Genomic DNA, 20,153 nt, shown 5'->3' with positions numbered 1-20,153 from the left:
GCCGAAGTGTCTTCAGCTAGATTAAAACAAAAGGCAGTGTCCAGAGTTCCTTATCCCATTTAAAGTACTGCCTTTTGGAACCCACAGGAGGCTGCCAAGCTGTTATCCTGGTAGCTTAGCTTGTTCCTGGCTTCTGTCAGGCTTCAGGCTGCCTCCTGGAACTCCAGAGTGGGGCCAACGTGGCCTTGCAGCTTCTACGGCCACAGGGTCCCATGAATGCACCAGCCGGTGTGTTCACCTGGTGGGCAAGAGGAGCATTTCTTCACTCTTCTGGGTCTGTATCACCTCAGGTGTGGGACCGACAAGGTGCTTTCTCACACTCCAGGTGGGTCCACGTGCCAACCAATCCCTTTTCTCCCCAGGCTAGACTTACAGGCCTCTTTGGTTTAGCATCCCTGCCGGAATTCTGACTTTTATGGCACCTGTGCCTGCTTTTCCCTGGTCCCACCCCCAATCAGGCACTGGAGGAGGTAAGAGGACTTCCTCTCCCATGCAGTGATCATGCTAACTGGCGTATGCCCAGTGTAGGCACTTCTCCTTGCTCTTATCACGCTGACAGGGTGGGGGTGGGGACTCCCATACCACTCCATCGACACTGCGCCCCACTTCCCTCCCTTGTACCTGTATGAAGCAAGGTGCCCACATTAGCGGCCCACTGGCCTAGAGCACTAACCCAAAAGCCTAAGTAAAGGAACCTTGGAAACCCAGCATGGCCTTTCGGGCAGCACCATGGATGGCCTTGTTCAGATGGGAGGGGTGTCTTTAGGCAAGAGCAGGACCTCCGCATTTGGGGTGGGGTACCTGCGAGGCACCTGCTTGTTATTCAGAACGCACCTTGCTCTCTGGACCCGGAGATGCCTAGTCACAGGGCAGGATCGACTGTGACCAACGGTCCTATTCCCCACCCTCAGCCGACTACCAGCAGACTGCACAGCTGTCCATTCATATCAGCTACACATACAATCACTTAAAAATAATCTAATCAGTAGGTTTTTAGATATCTAGAGCCTGCCTCCTACTGGAGGTTTGTGCAGTCTCATCTCACATCTGCTGGCTGTTGATAGAAGGAGCCCTGTGGGGACAAGAGTCCTAGCTGACCTTCAGAGCTCTCTGACCTGCAGACTCCGCAGGTTGCTGAGCAACATCCCATAAGCACGTGAGCCCCTCAAGATCCCTTCTCCCCCGGGAGCTGCTCTGTCCTTCTCCTTCCTGGAAGATGGTCCCTTGAGGCAGCTCCACCCAGCAAAGCTTGTTGGGGGTTAGTGCCTATCTTAGTCATTCCTTTTTTACCAAGATCAGCCCTAAATCCCTTAAACAGACCCACCAGAAAGAAAAAAAAAGATAAATCTATTTATCTCTGGGAAGAAAACCATTATAAAAATTGTATTCATATCTTAGCCTTATGAATAAATGCAGTTATTACTCAGTAAAATTTAAAAAAACTTTTTGTTTTTCCTTTTTGTCATATGTCTATTTTGTCCAAAATACATTTATATGTATTTCTTTTTTTGTTGTTGCTTTACTCTGTTATTCCTTTTAACTTACACTTTTGATCTCTTACCCTTTTCCCTTTTAAACAGTCTCGTGGGCTTTTCTTGCACGGTTTTATGCATTCTCCCGAGAAAGAGATAGAATCTTAAACAGGTACAACTTTATGTAACACATAAAACTTTAAAAATAGGCACAGAGCAATCAGACTGGAGTGTGAGCAAGGTTTTCAAACACACTCATCTGGGCACACAAGTTATCCAGCAAGAAAATGTGCTGAGCAGTCTCTTTGGGACCTGAAGGTGGGCTACACAGTCTTTATCCAGCACGGGGAGACTATGGCTGTTAGTTTTCTTCTGCTTTATTCTCTTCATTGAAACTACAGCCTTGATGAGGAGACACTGGCTGGCACAGGCTTTCTCTGAGCAGGCTCCCAGGTCTGGTCCTTTTACTTGCCCCTTAGATGCCGCTGAACCTTTCCATGGCTTTCAATCACAATTAGTGTTAATAACGCCTTGGCCTCCTCCTGTGTTCCTCTCCTCCAGCTGTGAGTGAATGTGGGCTTCTCCACAGCCCCAGCCCCCCATTGCACGGGGGAGGGAGCTCTTGACTTTCATCTCGCCTGATTATGCAGGTATGAATTTCCCATGGCAGCTGGCTGAGATCTCTCTGGCAGCTTGCCCCTCCCCCCTCCCACCCGGCATGCATGCTCTGTCACCAAAAAGCGCTTTTAAGTCTTTTTTTTCCTACACATCCTTACAACTCTTTGCTAGACAAAACAAATCCTTAGGAAAAAAATGACAGTGAAGGTGGGGGGTAGGAGGGGGGGACCACAAGGAATCCCAGGGGAGGAACAGGAAGAATAGCAAGCAGCAACTTCCCATCCTTCCAAGTGCCCTGACTCAGCACGCTTCTGCAAAACCGTGAGAGGGAATGCACAAGGGTTTGCGGAAGACAGGAACTGACATTCACCAAGACTTGTGTGTAAAGAGCTAAGTGTACCGAATGCTTACTGTTACCCTGATACAGTAGCAGACGTTTCAACTGCATCATTCATTAAAAGTTGATGACAGATTAATTTGTTGGTCACTATTATTTTATTTTATCAAAGAGTAAATGAGGCAAAGTTATACCAACTAGTTAATGACGACAGAGGCTTCCACTGTATGCCCAACACCAGCAGACCTCTCCCACCCACGTCCACAGGTTTATTCAGCCTCACGGAAAATCTGAAAAAGGTATTATACCTGACTTTTAGATGAAGACTCAGGTTTGGGAAGTCTCCTTTGTATCCCCACATACATATTTATGAGCACACTATCTTTTCAGAGGAACTGTGGTGTCCTACCGAAATACTAGAAGCAATAGAATTAAATCCTCAAAATTTAGAGAGTTGCTCCAAATTGAGATGGGATGGTGATGAAAAGGGGCCAACTACCAGACACATCTCTTGTGGGGGCCCGCCAGGCCATAATGGGACCAAGGACAGAGTTCTCCACTGTGAGAATGGTGGATGAACTTGGTTTCTGGTCCCTGGAGCCGGCGGGTACCTTGACACTTTCCTAACCTTCTAGTTCCCAGCCTTGAAAGACACAACAAGACCCTGGCGCAGGTGTCATGTTCCCAGATGGTTATGAGAACTTCTTGCCCTTTTGATAGCTTAAGGGAGTGCTCGAACTTTGAAAAACAACATTGTTTCTAGTTGCCTGCAGTCTTGCTTTAGGCATTAACAGTTTGTATTTAAGACAGCTGTTCCTTGAATAAATTCGCCATTTTGCCAGCAGAGCTTATGGTCCTCTCCATTTTTTAAGTCCCTCGCCTCACCTCGTGACCACGCTTGCTGCAGCGGGCTGCGGCAGTCTCTCACCTTCCAGTACAGCCTATGGACTCCCCAAAGTAGCCCAGACAAGAGAAGGCAGTCGCATCTTAGCAGGATGTTTCCGGGTGGAATTTCTGTCAAGTGTAACTAACAGATCTGTGATTGTTCTATAACTTCAAGTGGTCATACTCACCGGAGGACTCTTAAAGTTATTTGAACCCCTAAGCACAGATATAGTCATATGTGCCACAACAACAAAAAATGGAAAATCCCACAAGTAACAACCTATTCCATTAAGAATGAAGGAAGAAAAATAGTCTTGGTGTTACTGGTCATCAAAATAAGGCTGTATTTAAGGGCTCAGGTGGGCAGAGGTGTTTAACAGGACTGGCACTTGAATTTTAAATTGTTGCTTTGGGTATTGGCTTTCTGATCACCAGTACAAGAACCCTCACCAAGTAACTACAGGAAGAAAATAATACTGCTTGGTGCAACGCTAGCGTGAGAATGAAGGGGACGAATTAGGGCACTTACTGAGTAAGCAGGAAAATGTACTCAAAGCCAGATTTTCAGTGTAACATATCATCTGTTACTGGGACATTTGGTATACAGGTTATAGGGCCTTTTTTCCTTTACTGTAGCCTTTTTAAACTCCAATTTTCAATCATATAGTTGACTTGTATATGCCTAAAATTTGACACCACATTTACCATTTTGGTAGGAGTATTTCTCGTTTTATTATTGTAAAGATTATATTTATTTATTTTTAGGCAGAGGGAAAGCAGGGGTGAAAGAGAGGGAAACATCAATATGTGGTTGCACTCACATGCCCCCTACTGGTGACCGGGCACACAACCCAGGCACTTGCCCTGCCTAGAAATCGAACTGACCACCCTTTGGTTCACAGGCCAGCACTCAATCCATTGAGCTACACCATTCAAGGCTCTTGTTTTATGTTTAATGCGCACATTTAATCCAGTATTTTAAAGCAGTTATTTAGACTTTCCTAGGAAGATTCATTTGCCTGTCCTCTGTTCAACATATTCACATCAGCATTGTAGCAAATACCAGTATGCATGTTCTTGGGATTTTAAATTATTGTCATTTCCTACTAAGTGATACAATTCTTAAATAATTAGCATTATAATCTCTTTTTAAGTTTTTAGCTCTCTTCAAATAGCGAGTTGTAGATAAACAATTGATAGTTCATTAGATAGGCAAGGTGCATTTTATGTTGCGAATGTCCTGAGTGGTTTACTGACTATTTTGTGTGTTTATTTATTTATTTTTAATTATTTTATTTTTCATACAGCTGACATACATTATTACATTAGTTTCAGGTGTACACCCCAGTGATTGAATATCATATAACTTACTAAGTGATGATCTCAATGAATCTCACACCCATCTGACACCATAAAGGTCATTAGAATATTACTGACGATATTCCATGACTATTCTGTAAAGACCAATTTGTACCTCTTTTTTTCTTCACCTTTTTCACCCATTCCCCAACCCTTTCCCATCTGGCAACCATCAAAATGTTCTCTGTGTTTATGAGTCTGTTTCTCTTCTGCTTGTTTTTTTTGTTGTTATTGTTTGTTTGTTTTGTTTTGTTTTGAGTCAATTGTTGATAGGTATATAATTTTTTGCCACTTTACTGTTCACATTTTTTATCTTTTTCTTCTTATTTTTCTTAAAGAACTTTAACATTTCATGTAATACTGGTTTGGTAGTGACAAACTCATTTAGCTTTTTCGTATCTAGGAAGTTCTTTGTCTCTCCTTCAATTCTCAGTGACATCTTTGTTGGATTGAGTGATCTTGACTGTAGGTCCTTGTTTTTTATCACTTTGAATATTTCTTGCCAGTCCCTTCCGGCCTGCAAAGATTCTGCTGAGACATCATCTGACAGGTGAATAGGAACTCCCTTTGTCATGAACTAACTGCTCTTCTCTTGCTGCTTTTAAGATTCTCTTTTGGTCTTTAACCTTTTGCATTTTAATTATGATGTGTCTTGGTGTGGTCCTCTTTGGGTTCATCTTGTTTGCGACTCTTTGTTCTTCCTAGACCTATACGTCTATTTCCTTCACCAAGTTAGGAAATTTTTCTGTCATTTTTTCAAATAGGTTTTCAATTTGTCGCTTTCTATCTTCTCTTCCTGGCACCTGCATGATGCAAATGTTGGCGTGCTTGAAGCGGTCCCAGAGGCTCCTTGGATTCTTTTTGTTTTGCTTCTTACTGTTCTGACTGAGTGTTTTTGCTTCCTTGTATTCCAAAACATTCATTTGATTCACAGCTCCATCTACTCAACTATTGATTCCCTGTACATTATTCTTCATTTTTGACTGGTCATCTTTTTGCTGTTGAGGTTCTCATTAAGTTCATTGAGCATCATTTTTTCATTAAGTTCATTTTCATTAAGCTCATTAAGTTCATTGAGCACAACTTGAACTCTACATCTAGTAGATTGCTTGTCTGCATTTTTCCTTCTGGGATTTTGTTCTGTTCTTTAATTTGGGACATGTTTTTTTGTCTTCTCATTTTGTTTCTCTCCCTGTATTTGTCTCTACGTGTTAGGTAGAGCTGCTACGTCTCCAAGGCGTGATAGAGTTGCCTAATGTAGTAGATGTTTTATAGGGTCCAGTGGCACAAGCCCCCACTCCATCACCCAAGTTGGACACTCGAGGTGTGCTTCTATGTGGGCTGTGTGAGCCTCCTTTTGTAGTTGAGCCTTGATTGCTGTTGGCCCGTCAGTGGGAGAGATTTATCCCCAGGCCAATCAGCTGCATCCACTGACTACTGACCTCCTACTGCTGTGGAGTGTCAGCTGTGCAGGGGTCCACACAAAAGAGCAGAACTTACTTCAGTGGGGTTCTGGTACCTGCTGAGTCTGCCCCTTGAGTGGGTTGCTTATAGAGGTAGTTGAGTGCTGATGCTTCAACATGGTCTGAAGCTGAGTGCTCTGGTTCTGGGGCTTCCAAGGAAATAGATTCCAAAGTCAGCTGCTGTCTGAGTTTTCCAGGGGCCACCTGGCATGAGCTACAAAGATCTGGCGCTACTTACGCTGGGCGTGGAAGTGGCCATGTGGGGCCAAGCTGCATACCAAGGCTGATGGCTGCTAGTGCTGGTCCTGGGGTCATTTAATGAGAGGTATGGGCTTGTTGAGTCCAGATGCCATGTGTTTGAGAGATTTTAAGAAAATCTGAGGCCTGGGCCAAGACAGGCCATTCATATGGAAAAGCCAGTGGGAGTGGCTTCAGTGGACTTGAAAATTGGGTGGTGTGGGCTCTGAGGGAGGAACAAAGAGTGTGAGCCAGGTTGATTTAGTCTCATATATGGCACTTGCTTCTTGGTTCTGTGCGGGAAGGGCTCCTCAAAGGAATCATGGTCTCTGCCAGCACTTCCGTCTAGGGGAAAGCTGTCCATCCAGCTCTCACCCTGATGCTGAACAATCCAGTCCTTCCCCATAAGTCACTGGTGCCTTTAAAGCTGCTGTCCCAGTGTGGGAGCTCATAGGGAGTGAGTCCCACTGAGTCCATGTGTGAGCCCCTTAGAGGAACTGCCTGGGGCTCCAAAGGTCTCCATCTCCCTCAGCCTCAATCCCTGCTAGTTTTTACAGACAAAAAGTTATTGGAATTTTTCTTCCTGGCACTGAAACCCTGAGCTGAGGGGCGTAGCATGGAACCGAGTCACCTCACTCCTCAGGGAAAACCTCTGCAGCTGAGATAACCCTCCTGATTTTTATCCACAACAAGTGAGTATGGGACCAGCTTGTTCTGCCTCTCTACTGTACTTAGGAGTCTTGCTGTGGCTTCTTTTTTAAGTCCCTAGTTGCAGGACTTTTATTCAACCAAATTTCAGGTCATCCTGAACAATGGTTGTCCTGTTGTTTAGTCGTAATTTTGATGCGGTTGCATGAGGAGGCAAGTACTGCATTCATTTACACCTCCATCTTGACCAGAAGTTCCTGGTTACATTGTTTAAAGTGCTGCATTTGCAGAAGGGAAGGTGTTTGATGTATTCCGCTCACCTGTGTTATCCACTCTATGCTCCAGGTGATTGGCCACTTACGGGTGGCATGGAAGCATTCTCTTTTTGCTGTCTCATTTTGTTTGGGCGAAGGTCAGGGTGAAGGCCAGGCAGGCACCATAAGGAGGCAGGGGAAGCAGATCAGAGAATCTCCTGCCTTGTCCTGGTTCCCTTCGGCTGGATGTGTCCCTTTGGTCTACTATAGCAAATGAGTCCGCTCAGCCCTCTCCACATCTTTCTCTTTCTGGGCCCTACGGACAGCCCTCCACTTATTTCTTCAGATCTGAAGGTGGGAAAATCCCTCTGCTGCTATCAGTCAGCTCCATGCCCTTGAATACAGTCCCCGTATTAAACTCCCTTCTGTCTAATAGGCCGGGAGTGCTGATTCCTGCTGACGAAGAAGACATTGAAAGTATCGCATGCAACTCTGAAAATTGTTGATGGAGCGTCCCTATGTGGCAGGTGTCTTGAGTAACATGGAAATGGAAAAATCAAAAGCTGTATCTTCTTGAATTAAAGCAGAAACTTGTAAAATGCAGGTCCTTAACTCATGGCTTTTTCTACATGACTCCAAACCATTTATTTTCTGCCACTGCACCGCACCAAAATGATCTGAATTTTCACTGTGTTGGGCAAAGAACTAGGTGTAGGTATATGAATGTAGCTGCAATTCTGGACAACAGGAAATGGAAAAAGTAGTGGGTAGCTGAAGTGAAAACACTACTCCCACCACCACCATACATTATAACTTCAGCTTTACATGTTTACGTGTAAACTTCCTTCTCAGCATCGAATGCCACAATGGACTCAGTATAAGGGAAGATCAAGGCGCAGGTGACTGTACACTCAAATGTCAAGGAAGCATTATGAAATTACGCAACACAAATTTTAGTTTTTTTTTCTCAGACATCTTCCTGGGTACTTTCTAGTATGTTATTAGTACAGATTGAAGAATCCGATTGAGAAGGACCTTATGAATTTGCAGAATTTTTCATTAGAAAAGCAACTTGGGGTGTTTGGCTTAAATATGGGTGGAAATTTTTTTATAAGTATGAAGATAAACCTTGACTAATATCAAAGGAAGGTATGCATTACATGGAAATACATATTAACTGCCTTTAAGACTTATTAAATTGTTCTTTTGAAAACATGTGGAGAAAACATTTTACTGATAGTGAAATCAACTATAGTTCACTTCTATGTCACAGGGACTTGACCTTTACTAAGTTAACTGAGTTAAATTTATTGTAATTGATTCCATTTCTCTTATTTCTAGCTTCACATGTTTCATTTGGCCCTATTTTCACAAAATGAAATTTAAAATTGTATTCTATTGAACGTATACACAGGCTTTAGAAGAATTTAGTTTTCAGGCTGTAAATATCAAAGTTAAGTACTAATCAATTTATATTCTTTTATTCCCCAGTTACTTATTATTTCAGGTAGAAATGATATATTTGTCTGATTGCCATTAAATGCTCATAAAATATGCAAATTCCATAATTTTCCACATAGTAAAAATCAATAAAATAATATTTATTGAGTAGCTGCTTTTTATTAGTATTTATTCAAAAAACACACTGTAGTTCCTCATATATGCCAAGTAATGCCTAAAAAACACACAAAAACCAGATCCTAGAAATACTTGCAGTCTAATAAAAATGATAGTATGAGGAGCTTCCAGCTAAGTGTATAAAATATACATAAAAAGATACATTAAATCACAAAGGTAAGACCAATGATACAGTCAAGGTAAGTTGTGCTGAGATAACAAACAATCTCGAAATCTATGTGACATCATATTATTTTATGTCTCATTTATTCCTCAGGCCAAATGCGTGAAGGCAGGTTGTTCTGGTTATTACAGCCACGCGGGGATGGAGCTAACAAAGCTCAGTCTTGCCACCTGCTCTAATAATCACTGTGACAGGGCGTAGACACCAAAGCACACACCGCATCCTAACCCTTCTCCCTCGAACTGACACATTTCACTTCCTCTTATGATCCACCGGTCCCAACAAGACATATGAGCACACTTACCTTCTGAGGGAGTGGGGAGCACAATGTGTTTGGGAAAGGAAAGCTGGAATATTTAATAGCCCAAATGATCGACACTGTGTTATGACTGAATACGTAACTCAGAGAACGTGCCACCGACAAGGGAATATTTGAAATAACTCTTAAAACAGAAGAAATCATTTTTCCAAGCAGATCAGTTATTTCAGACAATTTTGTGTCCTGACCTGTTCTACGTTGCTTTAACTTAATTTATTTTATTTAATAACTTGTGATTATAAACAAGGACTTGTCTTTATAATTATTAGCAAATATCTTTGTAACATCTTTCCAGACACACATATTACAGATACATAACAATTTGATGTTCGTTAAAAGCCTAAAGTACTTCAACAGTATTTTAAAATTGTTTTTCTCCTGGGTCCTTTGGCACATATGCAGACTAATGCCAATGTTTTTCTAAGTTTCCAAGTGTATTGTAAATTATTTTTGAGAGGTTTGGGTTTTCTCTCATGCTAAACATTTCCCCCTAGTTGTTGGTTCTGCCATTTTCAAAGCAAAACTAGATGCTAGAATTTTTATTAATTTATTAAATGACCTTTATGAGCTTTTTGATGTCCCAATCCACTAGATACCCTTTATATAAAAAAAAGATAAAAATAAACATACAAAGTATGTTTTAGATAACAGACAGTCATGTTTTGTTATTATTGAACAGAATTTGAACTTGCTCAGTGGGTGTCTTCTCCAAACTTCAGAAGTGAGCATGCCAAAGGGTAGTCTGGACTTGGAAAATTCCGTTTACCAGTAAATTTTAGAAGTCATTTGAAGTCAAATGTTTAAAAAAGTTCATCTATGGAAGGAACTATAGCAGATGTAATGCATTTCTAAAATAGGTCTAAAAAATAAGTTCCCAATATAACATTAGAAAAGTGTTTAAAGGAGGTAGTTTTATTGTTATTTTCTTTTGGATGATGATAATGGATGGTTGGGCTTTCAGCAATATATTTATAGTTTTTTAAAGCCACACTCCTTATATTTTCCCCAATTATTCAAAATAAATGCTGCCAAAATCCTACCAGAATTTCCGAAGGAATTAGGTTGATCTCCATCTTCAGCTGTACACCCAGCGCCGCCCCCCCCGTCCCCCCCCCCCGCCGTTTTTATGAAATTCCCTCCTGNAATTTCCGAAGGAATTAGGTTGATCTCCATCTTCAGCTGTACACCCAGCGCCGCCCCCCCGCCCCCCCCCCCGCCGTTTTTATGAAATTCCCTCCTCTCACTGCATTTCCTAGTCCCATGCTTGGTCTCATTTCCTCCAACCACCTGCTTTTCTTCTCTCTAGTCAGACCACAATTTTCTGCCTAATTTTATTTTCAATCCTGTCTCCTGGCTATACAATAGTTTCTCTCTGGTGTGTTTGAATGGATGCTACTGATTTCTTTTTCAAATTACTTGGTTAAAAGAAATCAGAAATCCCAAGGCACTGGGCCCTGGATGCACTCAGAATGTGTGTACACAATTCCTGGCATGCTCACAGACCCGTACCTCTGCATTTTTTAAACCAACAAGGAGATTGGGGTTCAGAGATGTAACCATTATAACAAAGATAATTACAATAGTTGATGTGTTTCTTCTAAGCACTGTGTTTGCTGTTAAAGGAGTTTTAATTCATACAATAATTCTGGGAGGTAGGTATTATGAACTCTATTCTACAGGAGAAAATTAAACTGAAAAATATTAAACAGCTGATCCATAGAGTGTAGACTTTTAACAAATACTCCATAAAGAGATGTTTTTGCATTTACAGAATGATTCATAGGAAAATAGTATCTGTGATTGTTTTAAGTATTTATTTATGAATTCATTCCAGTTCTCACATCTAATTCATGTATCAGAAACCAAAATATTGCACATAACGTTGTTGAGGCCTGAGGTAAAGATGGCTACTTGGTCTTTTTGCAGTGCTATAACAAAATACCACAGACTAGGTGGTTGTGAAATACAGAACTTATTCTTCACAGTTCTGGAGGCTGGGGGTTAGAAGACCAAGACCAAGGCATGAGCTCACTGTGTCCTGGTAAAGGCCTTCTTCCCACTTCCTAGTTGGTACCTTCTCTTTCTGTCTTCACATAGTGAAAGGGGCAAGAGATATCTCTGAAGCCTGTTTTATAAGAGTATTAAGTCCACTCATGAAGGCTCCACTCTTAATGAAATCCATACCCCTTCTAATGGAACTCTGGACGACTTCAATTATGGGTGGAGAATATTTCGATGTTGAACTTGGCATGACTTTCTTTGCTCAAAGTAATTTTAGTTAACATGATATGGACTTAAACATGTGAGAATAGTCTGCTGTAAGAATGTGACACGAACAACTTCTGATTAAAAAATAATATTTGAAAAACACATGTAACAAAGTTGAACTTCACTCACAACTCAGAACCAAGACTAGTTGGTACTAAATCAAAGCCACAGAGAGGGCCCAGACCCTCTCTGCAGCTGATCTACTTGAGTAGAAAATAAACACTATTCAATAATGCAGATATCAAATGGTATTCAATGGCAGGTTGAATAGCAAGTATTTGATAATATAAACACACAAATCATTCCCTTCAAGAAAAATGAGTAGCCAGAGATTAAAATATTACTTTTAAAGGACTTTGAGAATTTGCTGTTATAGCCTGCCGAGGTAGACCAGGGATTTCTGCTCACACTGATATCACCTCTCTCATAAACACTGATTCCGAACTTGACAGTGTTTTTATAACTAATTTAGCATCTGAGTCCTCCATGAGACTCTTCATTTTACTCCTGTGAATTTTACTTAGCTCCCACATGTTAGGCTTCCAATCCCTTCCCCTTCTAATCCATAGTGCCTTTATAGGATAAATAATTTATGTCCCTAGTTGTTAAGTGTCCAGCCAGATAAAATTTCATTAACACCATTGTGTTTGTATTTTCCTCTGCTTATATTAACTTTCTTCTTTTATACCAACAATGATATTGGAAACATACATAGTGTGTAGGCCATGGATATGGGTTCTAGAACAAATGAAGCCTGAACCATCACTGGAAGCAAAAATGGAAAAGGGAAGCTGTCCTGTTGCCAGGCACATCATAGGAGGGCAGGGTTCTTTGGAAAAAGCGGTAACGCTGGGAGAATGGAAGGCAGCAGGAAAAGAGGAAGATTAAGTATGGGATATATGGACCCCAAAGGAGCCATAAGCATGAGAATGCGGGAGGTGTGCAGAGGCATTGCCTCCAGGACATTGTGGACATCATTCATTCATAGGCCACCAGGAGTGAGAGTTGACTCAACAGTAGGCAGTACACACACCTCAGTGTAAGACCTGTAATTGGACTGCTTGGATTCAACCACAAGTGCTTAACCTTCTTAAGCTTCAAATGTCCATGTTTGCATGGGTTAATGTTAGTACTTGCTGTACAGTTGTTGCCAGTGTTTCATAAGTCAATATATTTTTTAGCACAGTGGTTGGCAGATAGTCAGTGCTCAATGGATAGTGTGGGAGGCTGTGGGAAAGGGAGACTATAAGGCAAGAGACTACCTGTTTGGATTGGCATACAGGGGCCATCATCACAATATAGTCTAAATCTGTCTTGATTGATCTACACTACCACATACCATCACTGCACACTAAATGCCAGGCGTGCAATTCCTCCTTACCTTGGTATATGAGTATACTTTTTATTCTGACTATAATATCTTTCTCCTTATCCTCTTTCTCCTGCAGCCATACTTCTATTTATAAAAGAGCCAGTGTATATACTAACTCCTCCAAAAAACCTCCTGTGATTCATTTATGATGCATTGATCGTTTCATCTTTATTATTCCTGTAAGATTTGTTTTTACTGTAATTATGAGTCTTTAGGTGAAATGCCCATCAAATGGTCATCAGCAAGAATGGGTCATTTTCACTCATTTCCACAACTCTAATGGCTCTGACCATGCTCAGTATGTGTTTATTAAATAAATGAATGAATAAATGTATGTATGAAAAAATAAATGAGAATACTTTTTCAATTTTCATGAACAAATGTTAAGATGTAAAGAAGACTCCCTATACATTTTTATTTCTTTCCAAAATGAATAAACACAGCAACTTTTGTGAATTTAACTTTTCCTGTGTCCCCATGTCCAGAGATCTGTGAATACTGCAGAAACCATTGCAAATATTCCTTTATGCAATTTTAAGTGAGTTCATCTGTTATGCTTAGTTATATAATTTCAACACATTGGATCATATCATTTTATAGGACATGACTCTCAATCTGTTATATTTGACATCTCAGATAAATATTAAGCATTTTAGAGTTTCTGTCAATTGTGGTGCTCTTGCTATGCTCTGTAAATTGGATATTCTGTCCACATTTGAAGAACACAGTTGGATGTCTTCAAAGAGCCTTGGATAATTGCGCTACTAATTTAACTGTGATAGACTAGACCTAGCATCTTGATTCACTTCAATATTTTTAGTACTTGATGAGACATTTTTATCAATGGTTTAAAGATTACAAAATTCAGAAATGAACATCTGCTATTCTTTTCGTCTTTGCTACATAAGAAATTTAACTTGAGAAGAAAATCAGAATACCCTCCAGCATTAGGTACCTGTTCATACTGTCTTTGATCTCACTGTTGTCTTCAATTTAAATGTGCATGTAGAGGTTAGTTACAACAATAATCTTGTCAGACTGTGCACTCATTATGTTCCAGGTGTTGTGTAGACTTTAGATTATTTACTCATTGAATTCTATGTGGACACTAAGAAGTACCTATCATTCTCTTTAGCATATATAGACAAAGGCATATTCAGGTAGGTAGATTAATATAGAACCTCAGATAGAGTAATTTTTCTATGAACCTATGTTTAATAATTGTCTGAACCCAGCTTTAAATTCAGTTCTGAAATATTTCAATTTCCTTAGTCTTTTCACTGTGCCACATGGCCTTCTCTGCTATTTTGCACTTAAAAGAGGAACTTAGTTGTTCACTTAGAGTATGTAATAAAGTATTTCATAACAGAAACAATTCCAGACACACACACACACACTCACATGCAAACATACCCATGAATGGACTTTGGTCCCCATTCCCCAAACCTGGCAAAGTCTCGCTATGTAATTATAATATGCCAGGCATACCCTACAAGGCTGGGGAGTAATTTTCTCCTGATGTTCTTTTGATATAAATGAGCAGGAAAGGCAAAAATATTCCGGTCTGCCTCTTATTAACCAAATGAACATCTGAATGACCTGCTTGAAACAGTCTTCAATGTAATTTATGGATCTTAGCAAAGTTCTGCCCAAAGCAGTATTATAAAGATGAATAAAGGTATTATTACCAAGTTAACAAAAATATAGGTCCTTGATACAGTAATTTAAATAGAGTTCATGATGTAACTTAGGTGCATGATGAGTGTAAAATAGGGAAATAAAAATGTTGAATTGGAGGGGTTAGCTCTTAAAGATAGAGAAGGCATCTTTTGTGCCTAGGTGACTTCCGCCAAGATGGAGGCATAGGTGGAAACACTGTGCCTTCTCCCCAACCAAGTTTGAATACAACAAAGGTTTGGAGAACAGAGACACAGCCAAAGAACAGAAAATTGAATTATACGGAAGTCCAACAACAACGAACCATTCAACCTGGATGGTAAGAGGGGTGGAGCCAGCAGCAGAGCAGGGTCGGGCAGGACAGATCCCCCGACCTAGGCACGCAAGAGGCCTGGACCCAATCGGAGTGTGGGGCAGACTGACCGTGGTCGCACATTTGCACACAGTGAGACGGACCACGCAGGCCCCAGGGGGTGAGGGCTGACAGCAGCGGCACACTTGCGTGCAGTGGGATGAAACACGCGGGCCCCGGTGATGGTGGCAGCTGCCGCACCTGTGGGGGCCTCGGCGGGAGGTGGCAGACTGGACGCCATTGCTCCTCTTTGACCCCGCCCCCACATACAGAGTCACAACCCAGCGACTGAGTTGCCCTGCTCTGGTGAACACCTAGGGCTCTGATCCTGCTACATAACAGGCATGAACAGCCCAAAAGATGGCGCAAGAAGAACTCAAAGTCCCAGAGCCGATAACTCTAAGCGACCGAGAAATTGCCAGCCTCTCAGAAGCACAATTCAAGACACTATTTATCAGGATGCTCACAGAACTGGTAGATTATAGTCACAAATTAGAGGAACATAGTCACAAATTAGAGGAACATATGAAGGCTAAACTAATTGAAATGAAGGGAGATGCACAGGAAACCAATAGTGATGGAAAGGAAACTGGGACTCAAATCAATGGAATGGACCAGAAGGAAGAACAAAACATCCCACCAGAAAGGAATGAAGAAATGAGAATTCAAAAAAATGAGGAGAGGCTTAGGAACCTCCAGGACATCTTTAAACGTTCCAACATCCGGATTATAGGGGTACCAGAAGGGGGAAAGAAACAGCCACGAGTGGAAAACTTATTTGAACAAATAATAAAGGAGAACTTCCCCAGTCTGGCAAAGGAAATAGACTTCCAGGAAATCCAGGAAGCTCAGAGAGTGCCAAAGAAGTTGGACCCAAGAAGGAACACACCAAGGCACATCATAATTACATTAGCCAAGACTAAAATGAAGGAGAGAATCCTAGAAGCAGCAAGGGATAAGGGGACAGTCACCTACAAAGGAGTACCCATCAGACTGTCAGCGGATTTCTCAAAAGAGACCTTACAGGCAAGAAGGGGCTGGAAAGAAGTATTCCAAGTCATGAAATCCAAAGACCTACAGACAAGATTGCTTTATCCAGCAAAACTTTCATTTAGAATGGAAGGACAGATAAAGTCCTTCTCAGATAAGATCGAGTTCAAGGAGTTCATCATCACCAAGCCCTTATTATATGAAATGCTAAAGGAACTTATCTAAGAAAAAGAAGATGATAAATATGAACAGTGAAAGGACAGCCAACTCACAGTTATTAACAAGCACACCTAAAACAAAAGCAAACCAAGAGGACAGCTAGATCAGGAGTGGAACCATAGAAATGAAGAACACATGGAGGTTTAGCAACAGGGGAGTGGGAGGAGGAGAAGGGGGGAGAAGGCACAGAAAATAGCATAGACAGTAGGTAGAAAATAGATAGGAGGGAGGGCAAGAATAGTGGGGGAAATATAGAATCTAAAGAACTTGAGACACATGGTTATAAACTAAGGGGGGAAAATGGTAGGGGAGGGAGTGTGCGGGTGGAGGGGAATGAAGGGGGGGGAATAGAACAACTGTAATGGTATAATCAATAAAATATATTTAAAAATTTTTGAATTGCATATATGTTGGGCAGAATATTAACTTTTTATCATATTAAGTACATTAACTGGCTAAGAAAGTAAATTTTGTCATTAAAGTAAACTTTTAGGTTTTTTTGGTTATTTTATAATCTCCTGTACATTTCCAATATAGCACTTACTATATTTGTAAATTAAATAAGCATGCATTGTTTGGATTAATGCTGGTTTTTTATTAATAAAACATTTTTTTTCCAGGGCAAGAACTAAGTTTATCATGTATCCCAGCCCCAAGCACATGGTAGATACCCAATAATATGTTTTTGCATGAATCAGTGAATGGGTATATTCAGATAGCCTTATTTACATACATCTAATAGATGATGACCAATGTCAGTCAAATATCATGTTAGCTCAAAACTAATCTCCTATTCTTAGAAAGATATCAGCCAATGAAGACTCACCCTAATGACCTGATTTTAACTTAATTATCTCTTTAAACACCCAAATACAGTCACTTTATGCGGTAAGGCTGGTTAATTTTTGGAGGCCATAACTTAGTTCAAAATGGGTGGCAACGCAACTGCCAAGGAAATACTTCTAAGGGAATTTGATGAAGTGTTTAAAACATCTTCTCCACTTATTTAATGAACAAGAGTTTAGCTAGCATTTTCTAATTATCAACTTGGAGCAGCAACCTATTGTACATTAGTAATGTGGAGACACATACAAAATAAAAACCAGAATTCTATAATTTATCTTCATAACAACCTGGAGGTCTGATGTCCATTTCAGAGAAAAGTAAACTGAGGTAAATGAGGCTGTGTTAGCGATACATGTACAAAAGCATATAGATGGTAGGTGGCTGTCTTATCGACCAGTTATAGAACTATTGAACTCCAAAGACCCCAGTTTTGAATTTGATTTTTAATTTTTGCTCTACTCTGCTGATTCCTTAGGAATTTCTAAAGAGGATGCAGTAATCAACTATTACTAGAGACTTCAAAAATAAAATGTGTAGCTCCAGCCGGTGTGTCTTAGTTGGTTGGGCATCGTCCCACATACCAAAAGGTGAGTGGTTCAATTCCCAGTGACAGTGCATGCCTGGACTGCAGGTTAGTTCCCCTGGAGCATGCATGGAAGAAGGCAAACCAATCAATGTTTCTCTCTCACATCGAAGTCTCTCACCCTCTCTTTCTCCCACCCTTCCCTTCTCTCTAAAATCCAAGCTAAAATAAATTAAATAATGTAATATTTACAAAGGGATTTGTTTGAAGGATGAGCTTTAGAGTAACGTTAATACTCATACCCAAGAACAACTGAATTCCCAAACAATCCTAAATTGTGTAGCCCTGTGGTTCGAAATCTTTTCTCTTGGCCCCAGAAGGCTGGCTATTGGGCAGTCATGACTTCTAGTGTGGTTTAACAGCCTGAGCATTAAAAGGTGACTCCAGCAACTTCACAGGATCACCAGGAATTCAACAGTACAAGTGAGAAGACAGGATGAAGAGAACACAGGCCTGGGAGAGCCTGGGGAGGTCACAGCGCCAAGGAGACTCTGGCTTGTCAGTGCAGGGGGTGGGCTGGTGTAAATGACCTTGGAAAACCAGCTACAGGACAGATTTCAGAGGACACCAACTGCCACAGTACTAGCTTTTATATGAGGCTGGACCACCCAAAACCCAAGAATTTATTTATAAAAACTTGTGTATTTACTCTTACATGTTTAAACTTCAGTCACCTTCAAAGTACTCTCCATTTGATGCAATACACCAATCGGGGCATTTTTCCCACTGCTCAAAAAGACAGTTTTTGAACTTGTTGATGTTGATGCCTTTTAGTGCTTTTTGCTGTTTTTTGTTTCACTTCTTTGTCATTGACAAAATGTTTCCCTTTGAGGAATTTTTTCACCCAGGAAAACAAGCAAATAAATAGTTTCTTTGAGTGCATTTGGTGAATTGGAAGGGTGCAGCATGGGGGTCATGCCGTTTTGGGTCAAAAACTGCTGAACGCTTAGTGCATTGTGGGCCGTGCACTTGTAAGCACTCATCATGAAATGCGCAAATGCGTTAAAACACTCTCCAAAAAAATTCGTGTCAGCTGAACGCAAACTCTCACAACAGTGCCAGCTGGTGCACTGATACAGATGGGTCCCTAGAACACTCAGTGAGCAGGGGAAGCCTGTACTGTAAGTGCCCACACTCCAGAAGATAATTCTGTTTGGGGCGGCCCCCTCCTCATATGGTAGATTTTAGGCCAATGGTTCTCAATATTTATTTTGTAAAGGAAACACCTGGAGGGCTTGAAACCTCCCCGCAACATTATTTTTCTTGAACCCTAGAAAATTTTGAGGCTAGTCTTCCAGATGCCACACTTTGAGAACTCTGTAAGTAAGCGGTTTGTAGCCGGGAGTGGGGGGGTGGGGGGGGAATGGTGAACAGAAGTGTGACCGATACTGGCAAAGGAGGACCGGGAAACTGGGAGACCAATTAGGAGATTATTTCAGTGGTTGTGAAGGTGATTATAAATTCCAAATATTTCATGTTTTAATACACATTACCCAGTTCTTTTATTCAACTTAATGGAAGAAAAGTGGTTTGTTGTTTTAAGCTAAGATTGAAACTATGTTCAGTCTCAAATAATCTCAGAAAGCATTTTAATTCTCTGTAAGTATCTTGGCTGCTTATCGGATTGTTTTTCCTTTAGCTTAAATCTAATAAGATAATAAAGCCACTAAGGAAGGATTAGTGATCCCTGACCCATTCTTCTTAGATGCTTTTGCCACGAGTGTTATGAATCAACTGAGCTGACTTAAGTAAAATAAACGACATCCTTTAACTTTGTTTAATCTGGCAGTTAGAAAGACCAAGGTCTTTCTGAAAGTTCCTGCCAAAGGTTCCACTGAGTTCATCACAAATCCTTTCTCTTCTAGAAGCTGTGGGGCCTCTTTTCCTAGTTCTCTGCCCTGTTCCCAAGAGCAATTCTGAAAGAAAACGAGGTGGTCAACTCCGTTTCACAAAGAGTTCCAACCACAGAGCTCTTCCTGTAGGGCTTTGCGGACTGACGTAGCCTGTGAGAGCTCCTCCCACAGTCTCTCCTGATTCCTGTCTTGGTTGAGGTCTCTGTCATACATTTTGACACACAAATCCATATAGATATAGTTTGTGATACAAAGCTTATGTCCATATATAACCTTTGCTTGGTATAGCAAGTTTTAGCCGTGGGGGTTTTACATGGTATTATTGATTAGAAGTAATAGCTCACTTCCCAGACTTATATCAAATTGCATTTCATTAAAGATGATGTATCCATTAATTCATTTATTTATTCACTTAACATTTATTGACTCACTGCTCTATCTAAAACCCTGTGGTCAGCATCATTAGAAATATACATATGCAAAGTTCATACTCTGAGCCTCGAACAGTTAACTTCCCAAACCGTTGCTAAGCTTGGGAAAAGGACAATTCTATCTTTTAGTCAAAGCCTCTTGTAATGCCTGTGCAGCCTACCATAACTC

This window comes from Sturnira hondurensis, unplaced genomic scaffold (assembly GCF_014824575.4).
Source record: "Sturnira hondurensis isolate 20B ecotype Veracruz unplaced genomic scaffold, ASM1482457v3 Scaffold0000780, whole genome shotgun sequence".
Lineage (NCBI taxonomy): Eukaryota > Metazoa > Chordata > Mammalia > Chiroptera > Phyllostomidae > Sturnira > Sturnira hondurensis.
Note: the sequence above shows the minus strand (reverse complement) of the source record.